Here is a 19,232-nt window from a genome sequence, read left to right as displayed (position 1 = left end):
TTGACAGAGCTCTCATTTGCTCAAGGTATAAGGCATTGAAGAGATAATATGCTAATCTTGCCAAGGTCCTGAAATGTATTAAAATCTCACCCCAAGGTGAAATTTGTTTGCTGCCTGTCTTTCATAAAACCGAGCCACCCATGCACTAATAAATCACTTCTCTTGAACAAAAGAAAACAAACACTGAGACCCAGGTACACCTGCTCATGATGTATGTTTCTTACCCTGCCTGATCGCAGCCCTTTGACCTCCAGTTTTCCCTGTTTCTTATTTCCACCTGCCAATGTCACATTATGCCGCATCAAAAAGCTGATGTAAACAAAAGCTCCATAAAGAACACCAACACACAACATACACAATCACCGCTGTGATGATTCCTCGTGGTTAAAATATATGAGATTCTATATAAGCAAGTTTCCAGAAACAGGAGTTTTAAGAGTAACCTTGAGAAGAGATTTATAGTAAGGAACACAACTTGAAACATTGTGGGGTGTTGTTTTTAAAGCACTGGGCTGTAAAAAGAGTGCTGTTGAATCAGGCCAGGGGCCCATCTCAACCAGCATCCTGTTCTCACAAAGACCAACCAGAAACCCTTAGGAAACCTGCAAGAAGGACCCAAGCACCATCAACTGATGATCACCTCCATCAACTGGTATTTGGAAGCTTTATGGTGGTACACCTGGTTACGTACTTAATTCATTCTGGAGGTCCGTTCTTAACCTGAAACTGTTCTTAACCTGAAGCACCACTTTAGCTAATGGGGCCTCCCGCTGCTGCTGCACCGCCGTCATGCGATTTCTGTTCTTATCCTGAAGCAAAGTTCTTAACCCGAGGTACTATTTCTGGGTTAGCAGAGTCTGTAAGCTGAAGCATATGTAACCCGAGGTACCACTATACTGCCTCCAACCACAGAGGCAGAGCATAGCAATCATGGCCATGTTGGGATGCTTCCAAGGAATCAGGGGCAGGCGATCTCCAGTCCTTGGATCAGCATGTAACTGAGACTCGAGCTTCAGAAGTTGAGCACGCAAGCCAGCAGAGTAAAAAATTCTTTGCAACAGAAGGGCAGATAGAGACTGTGTGAAGCATATTTACAAGCAGTTTATTCAGACAAAGGGGAAAAAATCTTTTCTCCCTTTCATGTGCAAGCAAGCAGCATAAGCAAAAGCTATACACAAAACGGAAGTTCACAGCAAGCTGTGCTGGAGTGTAAACAGGCATGTGACACACAACAGCCTGTTCCTCTTAAGGTGGAATGGAATATCTTAACAGGCCAGTAGCCATTGGGAGCCTTACCCTCTCTGAATTTTTCAGTTCTCAAGTTGGCCATCATCACTGCCTCCTGTGGGAGCAAGTTCCATAGTTTATATCAATGGTAGAGCAATAGCCTTGCATGCAGAAGCTCCCAGGTTCAATCCCCATCATCCCCAGGTAGGACCAGGAGGATTCCCTACCTGAAACCCTGGAGTCAGTTTACACAACAGTGAGCTAGATGAACCATTGGTCTGACTTAATATAAGGCAACTTCCTCTGTTCCCGTCAGTCACATTTCCCTTTTTTGTTGACTGGAGAGCATAGAACAATGTCTGTAGATGCCATTTTTGGTTTGCATACAACCACTTTAGTTGTGCTAAGAATAGACCCTATTGAAATTAAGGAATATAACTAATTTAGGTCAGTTAATTTGAATGGGTCTTGAATTTACTTGCTTGCTGCTCTTTGATTGTGCAGAACTTCTTCATCCTGCTCAAGGTGTGGTGCAACAGCCAAAAGAGTTGCTCCATAAAGAGGTCCTTCATCACTTCTAGAACATATTGAGGGCCTCTTCTGGCAGATGCTTGCTTAGCAGCGCTGCTGTGACACTGCTTTGGTAATGTTGGGTCAGTTGGGAGAAGCTGACAATGGGTGCCTCCAGACTGTCAATATTTTGCAGGAGGAATTCAAGCGCATACCAAAGCATTAGGTTTGCACAATGGAAATGAAAGCTCTCTGCCACCTGAGCACCAAGGAGAAAAACAACAACGCTTTTTGTGGTTTGGAAAATGGAAATGCTTTGAAAAATGTGGGATGAATGAATGATATAGGGAAGACTAAACCAAATGAATGTTCTTTGTCATAAACAAATCAGAACAAATGCTCAAGAACAACTGGACATAGGCCACGTTTGGGTCAGATATTTAAAGCAGGATTATACCATTTTAGCAATCCTGGCTTCTCCCAAAGAATTATTGGAACTGTATTCCTGTATTACTGGTGCAGAGAGTTATTAGGAGATTCCTGTTTGCTTTACGGAGTGAAAATTGCTAGATGAATTGAATGTTAAACCACTCTGGGAATTGTAGCTCTGGGAGACAAACAGGGGTTACACCCTTAGCAAACTACAGTTCTCAATATTATTTGAAGGTAGCCATGGCTGTTAAACTGGGATAACAGTTCTTTGAATGTATGCCGTGTATGTGGGCATAGTCTAACCACAATATAAGCTTTATGCAATTAAATCAGGATGAATGCTCAATAAGCAGGTCATTTGGTGAATCTCCATTAGGTTATTTCTCATGGCAATAGCAACTCTTCCAGAATGTAGGACATTGACATAAAAAAGCAAGCCCTATATCCCAGGCTCATCCCATCTGACGTGAAGTTTCTGACAAACCCAAATGACATTGGAAAGATGCTTTCACTTGTGCTACTGAGATCCTCCTCCCAAATAACTTTCAGGCAATTGTATAAACGTTGCTTTCCATTTTGCACACTTTCTCTAGGTGTGCTTGGAACAGATGCTCTTATTGCTTGCTGCCCCCTTCACCATATGCATTCCTGTTTCAGGTTAACTGACATGGGAGAAATCTAGTTTTCAGATGAAGCTTTGCAATTAGATGGTAAATATGAAGGTCTCTAAATTTCATCTTAGGAGACGTTTGACAATGTGTTTCATGACTGCCAACACAGCAAGCGACAACGTTAGGAACAAAAACAAAAAAAGTGCAATTCTAGGCGGTTTTTTTAATTTAAGAAATACTTTTGACATTTGGAAACTTTTACTACATGATTCAGACTGAGTCCTTTTTCGACATTGTCTTGATGGCTCATATCATTCACTTCATGCCCTGCTAACAGCAATCTAAGCTCAGAACAATTGCAAAGTCCCCAGATATTACCAGGACATTCAACTATAGCAAATGGCCCAAAGAGAAAAGGCTATGTTTTAAACATGTTTTGTTATTTTAATCATGATTCTTAATTGTTCATTTCACTTGCATAACAGTACACACCACTTGTCATGGCTGCAGACCAGGAATCCTTGGAGTCAGGGTCTTTCTTTTCCAATGGCAGCCCCTAGGAGGAGATGCCTCCTCTTTCTGGTCTGTCCTATATGCAGCAGCAGACACCAGAGACCACAGCTTTCCTCTTTAATCCTAAGGAGACTCCTTTGCCCCCAGACTCTGATATCAGAGGTCCACAGGTTCCTTTGAGGATCAGGGGAGCCTTGTGATGGTATCTCCCCGGACTGAAAACTCAGGGCCTAGTGGAAGCGAATGGCTGCAGAAAAAGACACCAGCCCTTTAAATGCCCTGATACAGAATTCAGGAAATGGGCCCTGAATTTCATGAATCCCAAGCCTAGGGTGTAAAAATCTGCCAGGTGCCCCAAGACATGGTTGAGGCAACTTGCATGTTCCTCCTCAGCTCTACGATCACCAAGTGTGGTTCTGAAATGCGTATCTAGAGCCCTCTCCAAGGTGCTGATCTTGCCTTGCCATCTGCTTGGAACCCTTGGGATTTATGAGCTCCTCTTGCTTGGGCCATCACCTAGCCATGGTGGTAGACAACATCATGGATCAGGATGCCACCTCTGGACTTCTGGGTGCCTATATTTTCACTTTCCATTCATCTTATGAAGTAAAACTCTTGCCTACAAGAGCCCATGCTACAACAAATTAGTTAATCTCTAAGATACTATTGAGTTGTTGTTTTTTCCTGCAACACAGCTAGACTTAGAACTGTATTTTTGGGTGTGATCCAGCCAAAGTTAAGCACCATTAAATCATATTACTTGCAATAAGAGAGATTTAACTATGTGCTCTATTCACTCACTTAAATTAATGGTACTTATGCATGCTTAATTTTGCTTTGATTGTGTGCTTTATGTTTACAGCACCCTTTCGAAGCTGCTTTAGATGGAGGCAGGTGGTTGATGTCTCTATCTCAGTAATGTTTTCCTTGATGGGCAGCCACAAACTTCCAGGAGGGGAGGGGAGGGGTCTTCCCCACCCTTTGCTCTCTGTAGTGCTATAACCAGAGATTACTGGAGTTGAATGGGGCTCAAGACATGCAATGCAGGTGGTTTTGCACTGTGCAGAAGAAATGAAAGCAATGCAGTGCAATAACATCTCTTTCAAAAACATTTAAAAAGCAATTATAAAGGAGTGAATGAGAAAGGATTGCAGCCTTCAAGCAAATTGCAGCAGAAGCCCAAGGAATAGACTTGAAGACCATTCAACCTTTCCTAATAATAATAATAATAATAATAATAATAATAATAATAATATATCCCCCCCCAAAAAAAAAAAATATCTGGCTGGGTTTCCCCAGCCACTCTGGGTGGCTTCCAACAGAATAATAAAAACATGATGAAATATTAAACATTAAAAACGTCTCTAAACAGGGCTGCCTTCACATGTCTTCTAAAAGTCAGATAGTTGTTTACAGTGGTACCTCAGGTTACATACGCTTCAGGTTACATACGCTTCATGTTACAGACTCCGCTAACCCAGAAATAGTGCTTCAGGTTAAGAACTTTGCTTCAGGATGAGAACAGAAATTGTGCTCCGGCGGCACGGCAGCAGCAGGAGGCCCCCCTAGCTAAAGTGGTGCTTCAGGTTAAGAACAGTTTCAGGTTAAGTACGGACCTCCAGAACGAATTAAGTACTTAACCCGAGGTACCACTGTATTTCCTTGACATCTGATGGAAGGGTGTTCCACAGTGCAGGTACCGCTACTGAGAAGGATCTCTGCCTGGTTCCCTGTAACCTTACTTCTCGCAGTGAGGGAACCTCCAGAAGGCCCTCGGCGCTGGACCTCAAACCACTACGTAGTGCTGGTGCATTCTTCTGTTGAGGAGAGAAGCCATAGCAGAAGAGCATATGCCTTTTATGAATGCATGTCTGCAGGAGAAATGATCACTGATGGAGGCAGTTGTGCCAGAGAAGAAACTAAGAGGAAGAAGTCCTCAGACATGCTGATGGAGAGGACCACATTATTACACCTGTCCATCTGATGCAGATGGCAGTGCAGGTGGGGAGAGCACTGCTGCACTCAGGCTCTGCTTGTGGGGTTCCCATAGGCCACTGTGAGAACAACGTGCTGGACTCGATGGGCTGTTCGGCTGATCAAGCTGGGCTGATCTTTTGTTACTATCCCTACTTCTCATTGGATTTTGTATCTAACGCTGCTGTTTCACCGATGCTCCATAACCAGCAAACCCCTGCTAGATCATAGATCTTCAACCAGCAGGTTGGGACCCACCATTGGGTTGCGAGTTCACATCAGATGGGTCTAGATCATAGATCTTCAACCAGCAGGTTGGGACCCACCATTGGGTTGCGAGTTCACATCAGATGGGTCACAGCAAAGCTGTTGCTGCCATTCTGAAGGCAGCATTCTTAGGCTGACCAAGCCAAAGGAACACGGCGTGCATTTCCAGACTAAGACACATTAATCTGACGAGGGACTCATTTTAACAGCTCCTATGAGTGCTGCAATGTGGCACGAACCATTTTTTTTAATAAGATGCATATTTCTGCGAATTGCCATTTGACGATTAATAATGTGCATTATTAGCACTATTACATATAAGACAAATGTGAAAACATGAATATGGCCTCCATGTTGCAGCCTGGGAGTCAGGTCTAGACCAGTGGAAGACCATTGTGCTAGATGAGCCCAACGTTATTACAGAACCTGAAACAAGTTATGTACTTCTGGTCTCCAAACTCTTATTTGAAAAAGCAAATGTCCTCTAAGAGTAAAAAAAACTGGCCACCTCTGACTTTCATAAACACCCCCTTATAGCACACCAGATTTGCAAAGTGCAATTGCACTGAACATTCTGCAAATCTCTTATCACCCGCCTTCTTCCCTTCCCTTCCTTCTTTCCCCTTTTTTTTGGTCATTATGAGATGTCTGTGTTAGTCTCTCACTCAGTCTTTTCCCCGTCTGTCAACCAACGAATCCTGCGTGCTTGCCAAAATTGACAATTTTTCTTACTAATTGACTCTAATGCGAACTGTTCTATGCAGCCCTCCTGTTAACTGAAACCACCCCTCCCAGAAAGTAATGAATTTCTTGCTTAACTAGCTGATTAACAGAAAATAGAAAATAAAAACCACCCTGCAATTGTATACTGTTCTGTAAATGGGGAGGTAATTTTATCTAATGAGTTCCTAAGCAAACATAGCATTCTTGATTGTGTGCCGCCTGTTTTGATAAAGGTCACAAATATGCCACAGCCTCTGTTTGCCTTTGGAAGTGCCAATGATCAAACAGTTTGATCTGGCACTTCAAGCCGCCTGTTAGGATTGGTTCCTGTTTGCTTCCGAAATTAAGATACTTTTTTTTTTTTAGGAGCAAAGAGGTGATCTTGTCTACCTGTACATATATTCCTTCCCAATGCTGTTCATTATCTTTAAAGTAGAAGTCAGATGCCCAATTCCCATTTCTTTGTCAATTAGCAAATGCATTTTATGCAAACACATTAATTTAATGCCCTTGCTGATGCGCTGTGCTCAGGAGAGCATCTTGCAGCTAAAAATGCCAGTTTTTCGGAGCACTTTGACACAAACCGTTCATGAATAGCAATTTGTGTTTTGATGCTAATAGGACGCGATGCGAAGCTGCCTTTGATTAAATTCACCACGGAGCTTACAACTATTTGTAAATATGGCTGATAGGTAGCCATTATAGCTTTTCAACAGGGGGACGGGAACATGCTAGGAAATAGAGGGGATGACACCCTGACAAAGAGAGCAGCTTAACATCAATAGGCAGAAGCAAATCAAGGTCTGAAATAAAGAGGATCATTGGACATGGTAGTTTCGTCTACTGTTGCTGCAGATTTTCAGGGTTGCTGATGCTTCAGTTCTGGCAAATTCGGCAGTGACCTAAATGCAAACACAGTAATTATTTAAGCAAACAAGTGTGAGTGTGTGTGTGTGTGTTCTGCTTTCGGTCCACAAACCTTTCATTTCTTCTGCATGACAATGCCAAATGAAATCTCACCCTATTTGCTAAAAAAAGATATAAACATACATACATAAGATAAAAAGAATCTTGTTTGTTACCTTTACAGTTGCCAATGGCAGCTGAATGTCTTGTACATGTAGAATAGAATTCATACATCACTCTGTTTCTCCACTAGATTTATTATTATTTTAAAAAATAGCTAGCAAGCAAAGGTGATTTTTGTTGTTGTCAGACTAAGTTAAATTGAATTCTTCGCATTTCTTCTCTCTGCATGGTTTGTGGATGTGCTCCTGAGTAGTTACCCTGGAGTATCTACAAACAGGAAACTTTTCTAAAACAGCAAATCCAGAAATGTAAGATGGGATTGATAATAGATAGGTTAATTTGGATATGAATTTGCTGAACCAAATTTTGAAAAAGGAATACAAAAAAGGGAGGCATGAGGAAGTCAGGAGAATAAGTTAACTAAAGATGAGAATTTTTTTAAAAAAGAGGGAGTTTTGTTTTTATGTGTTTTCTTTTTTCTTTTCTTTTTTCTTTTGTGTTTAATGTTTGTATTTTTGTATTTTGTGACTTTGTATTTTTCTGTTTTTGTACTTTTTTCTGAATTACTTTATTGATAAAACTTAATAAAATATTAATTACAAAAAAAACAGCAAATCCAGTACCTTCTCAGCCATTGTCTGAAGTATTGCAGGAAACTGAGTGCCTCTGTAATGAAGGAGTCCATTCTGGTTTAGAAATGAATCCACCACTGGCAGTTTGGGAGTGGGAATGTGTACATGCCCTGTCCTGAACACCACCATGAACTTGGTGCAGGGTCTGGTGACCTCAGTTTCGTGGGCTGAATATGACTCTCTTGGTCTGGCCCAAAAGATGCTAACCCAGACCCCTTTTCCTCAACCCATAGTCCTCGCCAGTCCTGCTCTGCAGCCTCCGTGAGCATATTTTGGCATGCTTGGGATGTGTTCTTGAACTGTGATAATGTCTCTTATCACTTCCTTATTAGAACTGCTCCACTGACTACCAGTCTGTTTCCTGGCATCATTCAAAGTGCTGGTTATGACCTAGAAAGCTGTACATGGCTTAAGTCAAAGCTACCTGAAAGACCATATTGCGTGTCAAGACCCTGCACCGCCCCTCCCCCTCTTTTATGTTGAATAATAACACGTGGATACCATATTTAGGTTAATGGGCAAAATTCAGGCCACAACTTTTATTAGTTATAGAATGTGAGCAGCATTGGCTTAGGCATTGGAATTGAACCGACTATATCTGACTCCTGCCTGCCTGCCTGCAGGAAGTCCCACAAGGGTTAACCACCAGTAGGGAGAGCCCTGCTGATGCACATCAACTAGGATCTCCCCCAGGGTCACCGATAGGGGTCATGCCATGGCCCTAGCCCCCATCTGGGTTTCGGACAGAGACCATGCCCCTCCGATTCCTTTAACAGAATACCCTTTAGTATGGAGGGGCAGGTCCCGAACAAGGTTTTACCAATGCCTAACTGCCAAACCTTACAAAGTTGTGACGATTGCTATGAGGTAGGCGGAAAACCAAATGTCCAGTGCCAATGTGCCAGGTGGAAATAATTCCTACCAAGCCCCTTCAACAGGTGACCAACTGAGGTCCATAGCAAGGCTAATATGATGAATGCATGAAAAGCGGGTGGGAGGGCAGGAGATCCACAGAAACCGGAACAAGAAGGAGATCCCCCTTGCCGCACTGTGGTTTAAAAGGAGTAAGCCACGCCCCCGGCCAACCGGATTGGCTGGCCCGGGGCCATGACACTGGGCTTCCCCAGCGCCCGCTGTGTGTGGAGGCCACGTGGTCTGACCGCAACACCATCCCACTCGGAATTAGAATGGCTTTCCCTCATACACACGTGGATTTTGACATCTTCAGAGGGGCTCTTTTTCTCGGTCCCGACACCCTCACACTCACACCGGGTGGAAATGCAGGACAGGGCCTTCCTAGTGACTGCTCCCAGACTTTGGAACTCTCTCCCTGAAGAAGCTAGAGTGGCTCCCTCTTTTTTGTCATAGAATCATAGAATCATAGAGTTGGAAGAGACCACAAGGGCCATCGAGTCCAACCCCCTGCCAAGCAGGAAACGCCACCAGAGCACTCCTGACATATGGTTGTCAAGCCTCTGCTTAAAGACCTCCAAAGAAGGAGAATCCACCACACTCCTTGGCAGCAAATTCCACTGTCGAACACCTCTTACTGTCAGGAAGTTCTTCCTAATGTTTAGGTGGAATCTTCTTTCTTGTAGTTTGGATCCATTGCTCCGTGTCCGCTTTTCTGGAGCAGCAGAAAACAACCTTTCTCCCTCCTTTTATATATTTGAACATCCTTTTATATATTTGAACATGGCTATCATATCACCCCTTAACCTCCTCTTCTCCAGGCTAAACATGCCCAGCTCCCTTAGCCGTTCCTCATAAGGCATCGTTTCCAGGCCTTTGACCATTTTGGTTGCCCTCCTCTGGACACGTTCCAGTTTGTCAGTGTCCTTCTTGAACTGTGGTGCCCAGAACTGGACACAGTACTCCAGGTGAGGTCTGACCAGAGCAGAATACAGTGGCACTATTACTTCCCTTGATCTAGATGCTATACTCCTATTGATTGTCCTTCCACCAGCAAGTAAAAAACTACTTTTTCCAACAGGCTTTTGGGAACTGATTGCTTTTCATGAAAGGGCTGATGCTGTGCTTTTTAATTGTAATTATTATTAATATTTATATAAATATTTATATAAATATTTGTATAAATATTTATATAAATATTTATACCCTGCCCATCTGACTGGGCTTCCCCAGCCACTCTGGGTGGCTTCCAACAAAATATTAAAATACAGTAATGCATCAAACATTAAAAGCTTCCCTAAACAGGGCTGCCTTCAGATGTCTTCTAAAAGCCTGGTAGTTGTTGTTCTCTTTGACATCTGGTAGGAGGGTGTTCCACAGGGTGGGCGCCACTACTGAGAAGGCCCTCTGCCTGGTTCCCTGTAACTTGGCTTCTCGCAGTGAGGGAATCGCCAGAAGGCCCTCGGTGCTGGACTTCAGTGTCCAGGCAGAACGATGGGGGTGGAGACGCTCCTTCAGATATACTGGACCAAGGCCATTTAGGACTTTAAAGGTCAGCACCAACACTTTGAATTGTGCTCGGAAACTTACTGGGAGCTAATAAAGGTCTTTCAAGACCGGTGTTATGTGGTCTAGCTGGCACATTCTGGATTAGTTGTAGTTTCTGAGTCACCTTCAAAGGTAGCCCCACATAGAGCGCATTGCAGTAGTCCAAGTGAGAGATAACCAGAGATAACCATTTGTATGTTTTAAGCAGATTTTATATATGTATATAGTTTTGTTTCTATTAATGTTTACATGATTTTTTTATTAAAAAAATGTTTTTTGTATGATTTTAGTAACTCTTGTCTTTATCTGTAAGCTGCCTTTAATTCCATCACACACACACATACACACACACACACACCCCCCAATAGGGAGCGCCCTGTGCTGTCCAGGAATATGTGAAATAAATAATAATAATAATGGATAGTGCAGTTGTCGAGTTTGGACCCATCATGCCAAAAATCAGGGGAAGTCATGCCAAAGTCATGTTTTTATCTGCCATCTTGATTCAAAATGGCACCCACCATGCAAACATCAGTGAAGGTGATCTCCTCCCCCCACCGAGGGAACCTTCATGCAGAGTTTGGCAACAATATCTCAACAGGTCGCCAAACCTATGCTAAACAAAATGGCCAAAGAGAGGTAAAAGTCATGTTTTAGTCCACTATCTCCCATTTTGAATCAAAATGACACCCAGCACCCAAACATCTATGAGCTCTCACGCCAAATTTGGCAACTGTGTCTGAAGAGGCACCCAAACCTATGCCAAAAATGTCACACCAAAGTCACTGTTGAGTCTGCCATCTTGATTCAAAATGGCGGTCAGCATCCAAACATTGACAGTAACCTGTGCCCCCGGCTCAGCAACACCTTCTGCCAAGTTTGGTGATGATATCTCGAATGATGGCCAAACCCATGGAGAACAGATGGACAAACCGCTTTCCAAAACATAATTGTGTGTGCATATGTCTGTTGCCCTGTGTTTGGAATGACCTCCACCGTAATGCTTTCCTGGTCTCTACTTTGACTTCTTTTGTTGCCAAGCAAAGACTTTGTATGTTACACAGCTCTCATACAGCTTGTTTTAATTGTTGTTTTATAGTTTGACTGTTCTTTTTTTATTGGTGGATGTTGCTGGGATGGAGGTTTCCCCTTGTGTTTTTTATTCCTTCAGTTGTTAGGTTTGTTGCTGGTTTTTTCTTCTTTTAATTGAAAGCTGCCATGAGAACATATTGCTGAAAGGTTGCTAAAAAAATGTGACAAATAAACACGTATGAAGAGGAACTGAAAAGAGTAAAGCTTAATGGCAGGGAAACAAAAAATGTCAGGAATAACATAGTGGGTTTTTGGGAGGGTGTTTATTTTATTTTTATTTTATTTATTTTATTTATTTTATTAAAAAACACCTTCCTCCATTCCTAATTTCTTCATGGAGTCAAAGCAGTGCATCGCCATGCAGAACATATAATATTTCCTTTATGGAGCTAATAACTATAAAATTAATAGCCTTCAAGGGATGCATTAAGACACCCCATAACTTAGGTTCACAATGGTGGCTTATTCTGTCCCCTGAAAAAAGCTACGGCAATCCAAAAGGCGCCGTTAAGCTGGTACACAAAATCTGATCTTGTATTATGTAAATGGGCTGGTGGTCCACGCTTGGCTGGGTAATAATGTCCAGATGTCTCTCTAGCCAGGGGCTGACTAATAACAAAAGCAGGTTGGCTGGAAGGGGAGAACTGCCAGCTGGCTGGACTGGTTACTGCTAACTGTAGCGTAAGGTGAAAGCTGGTATTGTTTCACACTCACTGGTTCTGCTCTCAGCCAAATGAGGAGGCAGTGGCTTTTGGAGTCTTTCTGCATTGCTCTCCGAGGTAGTGGCAACTGTCAACTAGATCACTTTAGCCTTTATCTCAGAGAAAAATGCAGTTCTGTCCTAGCCTCTGTCTGCCAATGCCGAGGCCCATAGACAAGGGGTCATCAAGCCTGTGATTGTGCACCTGCGATGTCAAGGCAGGTGTTGGCCACGAAGCAGTTGAGGACCAGAGGCACAGAGATGTGAAGCTAGGGATTTAAATGAATCCCGTAGCCCAGGGATTGAACAGGGACTTGTTCTACTGAAGTTGGTTTGGATAAAAGAGCAGGAAGGATTGCCCAGAAAATTTCCCAGAGAGCCAGGTATTCCCAGTGAGGACATGTCAAAATTGTGTGGGTACATATGCACCATTTTTCAAACTTAGGATGTGCTTCACTATGGGATTTGTAGTGCTCACAGTGCAGACCCACTTGTATTTTGTGGTGTGTGCATCCTGCTGTGAAATGTATATGTATGGATGTTTGAGCAATCTTTGCAAATTCTGGTACATGTTGATCTGAGCCGCACCTTGCATAGGACGTAATGGTGGGCATGCTGTCACCTAAGGGCACCAGGTTGGTGACCCCTGACTTGGGCCACATCCAAATATTATGGATTTGCATGGGCTTCTGGAGGCCCTCAATATATATATATATATATATGGTCCAGATCATGGAGAAGCATCATCTAGTCCACCCCAGGTTTATTACAACTGTAGGATCCTGTAGAAAAAGAAAAAGGAAATCTCTATGCATGCGTATAATGCTCCCTTTTCGTCTGTTACTTTCAGAGCTTGTTCTTTTTACAGAAAAGTGAATGGATCTGGCACTCCGCCCCACCACCAGTTTTGTTCACACAGTTTACTTAGCTTTTGAACACCAGAGAACATGCATAACTTATTTAAACACCATGGGAGAAATTAATGCTATGAGAACACATTGTCAACAAATGAAGATGAAAGAGAGTTATTGTTTTGGTTTGACATGAAGATATTGGGGGTGGAGACAAGGAGGCTTTGTTGAAAGGGAAGGTTTGTGATTCATGTTCGTTCTCATGTAGTCTCTGTACTTTTTTGTATTATTATTTTTTACACTGGATAAATGCACCAGAGTGCAAGCTTGGATTGGTTCCCTGACACTGCAATCCTATGGAGGGCATTCCAGCAAACATGGTTCCCTTCAGAACTCCCTTTCTGACATTGGAGACAGTGCTGTGGATTTCCTCACCGCACCACCACCACCTCACCACCACCAGAAACATCAACTACTCTGGCTCAACTGACACCGGAGCTTCAATGTCTGTAGGGCTAGATCAGGGGTCTGCAACCCGCGGCTCCGGAGCCACATGTGGCTCTTTTACACCTTTGCCATGGCTCCATGGCAGATACTAGCGAGGGGAGGAGGCGCATTGTGCGCCCCGACACTCCCCACTGTGGCGGGCGCTGTACTGGCTGTGACGTCGCATGGGGGCGGTGCGTGTGTTAGTCACGCACCGTCCCGACGTCACCTTCCCACCCACCCGCCCGCTACATTGTAAGGGGCATGTACGCTGGTCACTGCATTGAAAGGGGGCATGTACGCTGGTCACTGTTTTGAAGGGGAGTGAAGAAAACACACACACAAAAAGGCAACTTGTTAATTTAACGTTTATTTCTATGAGGAGGAGTAATTCTGAGGGGTCAAACAAAGAAATAATTTTTAAAAAGTGACAAAAAAGTTATTTTTATAATGATGAGTTTTGCGGCTCCCAGTTTTTTCTTCTTCGGAAACGGGTCCAAGTGGCTCTTTTTGTCTTAAAGGTTGCAGACCCCTGGGCTAGATAGTGGTGTCAATGACAGTTTGTGTGGGGATGTTTAGGATAATAGGTAAGGAAATATTTGTTAAGTATTATCCTTCCTTCACTTACACTAGTGAGTGAAGTAGTAGAGCAAATCCCCTCTATTCACAGAAGCTGGTTGATTAGATTCGTTTGAATCATTACAAGAGGACTAATCCAATCTGGCTTCCCCATATGGATTATTCCTGGTCTCCCCTTTTCTCCCTCTTAAAATACAATAAAGACTCACGAGTCCGTCTTTAAAAGTATAACAATCAGTTGACTCACAAGTTGTTCACAGTACACATCCTAACAGGCAGGCTTTACAACACGTTGTGTGTTACAAACACAAAACGTGGCTTACATCCTTTGGGAAGATGGGCCCAACTGAGAGCCAGTAGACAGCAAAATGGATGAGTCTTAACTGAGAGTTGAATCGAATTGAGACAAAACGGCTGCATGACTCTGCTTTTATGGAGTCTCACTCATCTGCTGAATCACTTACAGCAGGAACAGAAAGTTACACATCCCCCTGTCTCCATCCACTCTAGAAAGTGAAACATGTTGTAATTGACTGTACTGGTAACACACCCCACAGTTAGTGTCATGCTGGCGAAGGATTGGGAAACAACTTGGATCCCAAAATCATGCCCCTAAACCAGGGAAAGAGTTAGAGCTACCTAGAAGCTGATGACAGAAACTTTAAAAATTAGAGGCAGTGATATGCCATTTGACTCTTACTAGGTTATCTTACTAGGATTTTTAAAGGGCACAGTGCTACCTGAGAATGTGGAAATGGTCACTCATATTTCGACTGCAGCACAATTGACCATTCTTTTAAAAAAGGGACGAAGATAACCCCACCACTGGTTTTTGAAACTGAACTCACACATCTGGAAGAGCTAAACAGAGGAGAGACTCCAACATAATAATTCATTGATAAATGGAGTCTTTCATTCAAACCCAGAATGTATTGAATGAAAGTGATGCAGCTCAAGCTTAGTCTCTTTTGGGATGGATCTGAGTTGCATGCCGTTGGGGAGATTTGATCTATGTTATCTATAATTAAATATGTCACTGTGGTTTGGCATACACTGCTCATATTCTATTTTATTTTTTTCATTATCAGTAATGCTTAGGTAGGGCGAATTATGTTGGTGATGCGCTGGTGCAATTGCTATTTTGCATGTTTCGTAATTTGGAAACCATGGAAAGAAAAAGGAAAGGAAAAAACCCTGTGAAATGCAATACAATTGCTTTTCATCCATAGAGCATATGATGCTATCATGGATGCTGTAGTATATAGAGCCTGCATAGAAGATATTAACATATCAAGGACTTTGTAATCCCCTCTGACCCTATGGTGCTGCTCCCAATAACTGTATTCAACTTTAAACATCTGCAGATGGGTATGTATGTGTATAATGTATGCAGTCTGCGTGCTTTGAATCCTTGCATGAAAGATCACTGCCTGGGTCTTCCTTGACTTTTCCACCTGCTCTGCAATGCCTTTCATTTCCTCTATGATATCCTATCCTCTATTGCAGGGATGAGGAATCTGTAACCCTCCAGATATTGTTCAACTGCACCTCCCATCAGTCCTGAGCAACGTGAGCAGGGATGCTGGGAGTTGTATCCATGAGGGCTGTACTGCTGTACTGACTTCTGCAGCAGATGTGTTAGCAAGCTCACCAAAAGAGATGGTATCTGTGAAATATGCAAGGGACACTTGGCAGATGTACAGTGGTACCTCAGGTTAAGTACTTAATTCGTTACGGAGGTCCATTCTTAACCTGAAACTGTTCTTAACCTGAAGCACCACTTTAGCTAATGAGGCCTCCTGCTGCCGCCATGCCTCTGGAACACGATTTCTGTTCTCATCCTGAAGCAAAGTTCTTAACCTGAAGCACTATTTCTGGGTTAGCGGAGTCTGTAACCTGAAGCGTATGCAAGGTACCACTGTATCATCTGTAACTTTAAAAAATGAAACAAAAGACCTTGATACTTACAACATACCCCTAAGAAGCAAATCAAGGACAAGAATTGAAAATAGAGGCTGCCCCTGGTAAATGGGAGAATTTCAGCTTATTCAGAAGCACAGTTGCTTAAAGGTGGGATGTGGTCATCTCATGCACCTGGACCAGGTGGGAAGCAGAGAGACACTTGTATTTACCCACTGCCGGTGCAAACTATGTGGTTGATATTGCCTAGTGTGATGAGAAATCTTGCAAGCAGCACATCCCAACATTCTTTGGGCTTGGAAAGAGCATAGTTGAAGGAAATTTCCCTTTGGGTCCTGTGGTGCGTTTCCAGCCCAATATATTTCAGCAATGAGAAACATCTGATCAATACATATAAGTAAGCCAGCTCCCCTTGCAAGGAAATTATTTAGTTCTATTTATTTCATTTTTAGAAAAAGCACAATAGGCTTCTAGCATCCCACTAAGTTCTCCCCTCCCTACTTGGAGCTGAAAACTGGAAACATGATGGAAAACAGTGTGATATCACACTTCTTTCCTCTTTGTATGGTGATGGAGAGGACCAAGCCAGTGGGCGAGGAGGGGAGACCCTTTTGAAAATGTCCAAATTGGCCCCTTAGCTTCAGTGCACACAGTCAACCTCAAAGTCTGGTTGGCAATCTATGCTAATGTCAGAAAACCTCATTACAAGTGACAAAGAGTTATGTTCCACTCACTAGCCATCAAATATTTCTGAAAGAATGAAAGGACCAGGATGGTCTTGCTGAGCCAATACTAATTATTTCTGCATCCAGAGGGCTTTGGGAGTTGTGTTAATTCTCAAGTCTCTCTTTAGACCACCTCCATTCCCTGGTGTAAACTTGACAGAGCACAAATTATTTTACCATCCCTTCGTAATTTGTCTCTCACTCTTGCATGCCAATTATCAAAACTGACCTAAGCTTCTGCTCTCTCAAGATCCCCCAGCTGGGAATTGCAAACTGATTTTTAAAAGGGGTCCATTCCATGGAGCAAATGTGGATTGTGTTTAGGTCTCGTGGATGCATAAATTCATGTCGAGCTTCTAGGTGCCCTTTTACATTTCCTGGTGCCACTTATTAATGAGCATTTTCAAGAAGAGGATTAAGCACGGGTGCTAGAAAAGCTCAAAATGTAAGAGCAAGGAGATAAGCACACACAGGCAAGACTTTGTACTCTTAAGATTTGGAAAGCATTTAGCACCTGTGTTGTAAATCTGTTGCCAAATTACTAGGAGGACAGTGGTAGGAAACTGCCTGATACCAATTCAGACTTATATCTGAATTATATCTGAGAGCCAGTGTGGTGTAGTGGTTAAGAGCAATGGACTCATAATCTGGTGAACCGGGTTCGCGTCTCCGCTCCTCCACATGCAGCTGCTGGGTGACCTTGGGCTACTCACACTTCTCTGAAGTCTCTCAGCCCCACTCACCTCACAGAGTGTTTGTTGTGGGGGAGGAAGGGAAAGGAGAATGTTAGCCGCTTTGAGACTCCTTTGGGTAGTGATAAAGCGGGATATCAAATCCGAACTCTTCTTCTTCTTATATGCCCATCAAACCCAACATTGTTAGTCCTGACTGAGAGTGGCTCTTCAAACTCTCAGACAGGTCTTTCACATCATTTGCTACATCAGACATGGGAAACACACACACCCTCCATGTGTAACTCCAATCACCCCTGACCACTGTCCATGCTGTTTGGAAGTGTTGGGAGCTAGAATCTGATAACAGCCAGGGACCGCAGTTTCCCCATCCCAGTGCTATGTGATAGTTTTACCTGGAGATATCAGGTAGTGAACCTGGAACCTTCGGCCAGTAAGACACAGGCTTGATTTTTTTAGCCTGTTGTGGTCTGATAACTAGCACATTTGATTTATAAATATGAGAATTGTATTGAAAGTACAGCTGTAACACCCTTGGGTGATATTCAACAAATGATTTCCACTTGGACTCAATCCTTATATTTGATGTGGGAACCATGCTAACATCCTTTCATAGAATCATAGAATTGTAGCGTTGGAAGGGACCCTGAGGATCATCTAGTCCAACCCCCTGCAGTGCAGGGATATCCACCTGTCCCATGCAGGGATCGAATCTGCAGCCTTGGCATTATCAGCACCAAGAAACAGCTCTGAGCAAGCTCAGAAATGGAGGAATGATTTGGTTTCCCGGGGCTTTAGAACCAATACCCTCTTCCCCATCCCAATTCTCAAGTGAGCTTGAAGCCTTGAATCTCCTTAAAGAAAGAAGCCCAGTTAAGCCATATGGGTTGTGTGGCCACAGGTTCTTGCTTAAATCAGGATGGCAAATGCAAAATCACACAGTCTAGAAGAAAACACGAACACCATCTAAATCTGCATTTTGTTTCCCCCAAACATAAACTGAGAAGGGCATGACTGGGTGGTGGAGAGATTTTGAGTTCATGGGGGAGGGGGGAATTCATGAAGACTGGGGGGCTTTCGCCTGAACAGGAGTCAGATGCTCATAAGGCCTCAATTCATTTCCAGTGCTTATGGAGCAAGTAACACGCTAGGAGCTTTCCTTGGTCCTGAAGCAGGCAACATCCCTTGCTCTCTTCCCCTGTGGACTTCTCTGTTATACCAGAACAGGACAAGCAGACAGAAGCCACTGTCCTGTTGATCAGGCCATTCCAGAACCCTCCCTTGACCTAGATGCAGCCCTGTATCAATGGGGAGTGGGAAAATTTAATTGGGGTTGAGCTGGTGAGCGGAGAGTTCAATTCTGCTGGGTGGTGCTTCACAAGTGCCTGCCCTGTGGGGAACATGCTTGCCAAGTTGCAAGCACCCTTCAGCCAGAAGAACTGAGCCTTCCATACAATCCTGCCGGGTGCTCCTTGTGAAGCACCCTGCAGTTAGCAGGACTGAATCCTCCACTCACTAGCTGGTGAGTGTCGGATTCAATCCTACACAGTTTGACTGTGTGCATGTGTTCCCCTGCTGGTAACAGGAGTGCACAATTAAAGCATTGCTCTTTGCAGAGGCTGCCTACCTCACCTATTTCTCTGCTTGACATTCCACCCCCTGATTTTGCCTGCATCATTCTGGGAGGCCTGACACTCTTTGGTTTGGTATTTATCTGCATCTGCTTCATAAGCCAAAGTCGTGTCAATAATAATAATAATAATAATAATAATAATAATAATAATAATATACTGCCAATCACAAGGGCTA

At 43.3% G+C, this 19,232-nt stretch overlaps 1 protein-coding gene across 7 annotated transcripts in view; it reads left to right on the top strand.

Annotated features, from left to right (window-relative positions):
* CDH4 (cadherin 4) overlaps window positions 1–19,232 on the top strand; it is an 806,167-nt gene that overhangs the window by 488,176 nt on the left and 298,759 nt on the right. The gene's annotated exons all lie outside the window — the stretch shown is intronic.

This window comes from Podarcis liolepis, assembly GCF_965112155.1.
Source record: "Podarcis liolepis genome assembly, chromosome: 6".
Taxonomy (NCBI): Eukaryota; Metazoa; Chordata; class Lepidosauria; order Squamata; family Lacertidae; genus Podarcis; species Podarcis liolepis.
Note: the sequence above shows the minus strand (reverse complement) of the source record. Positions and strands in the feature narration are given on the sequence as shown.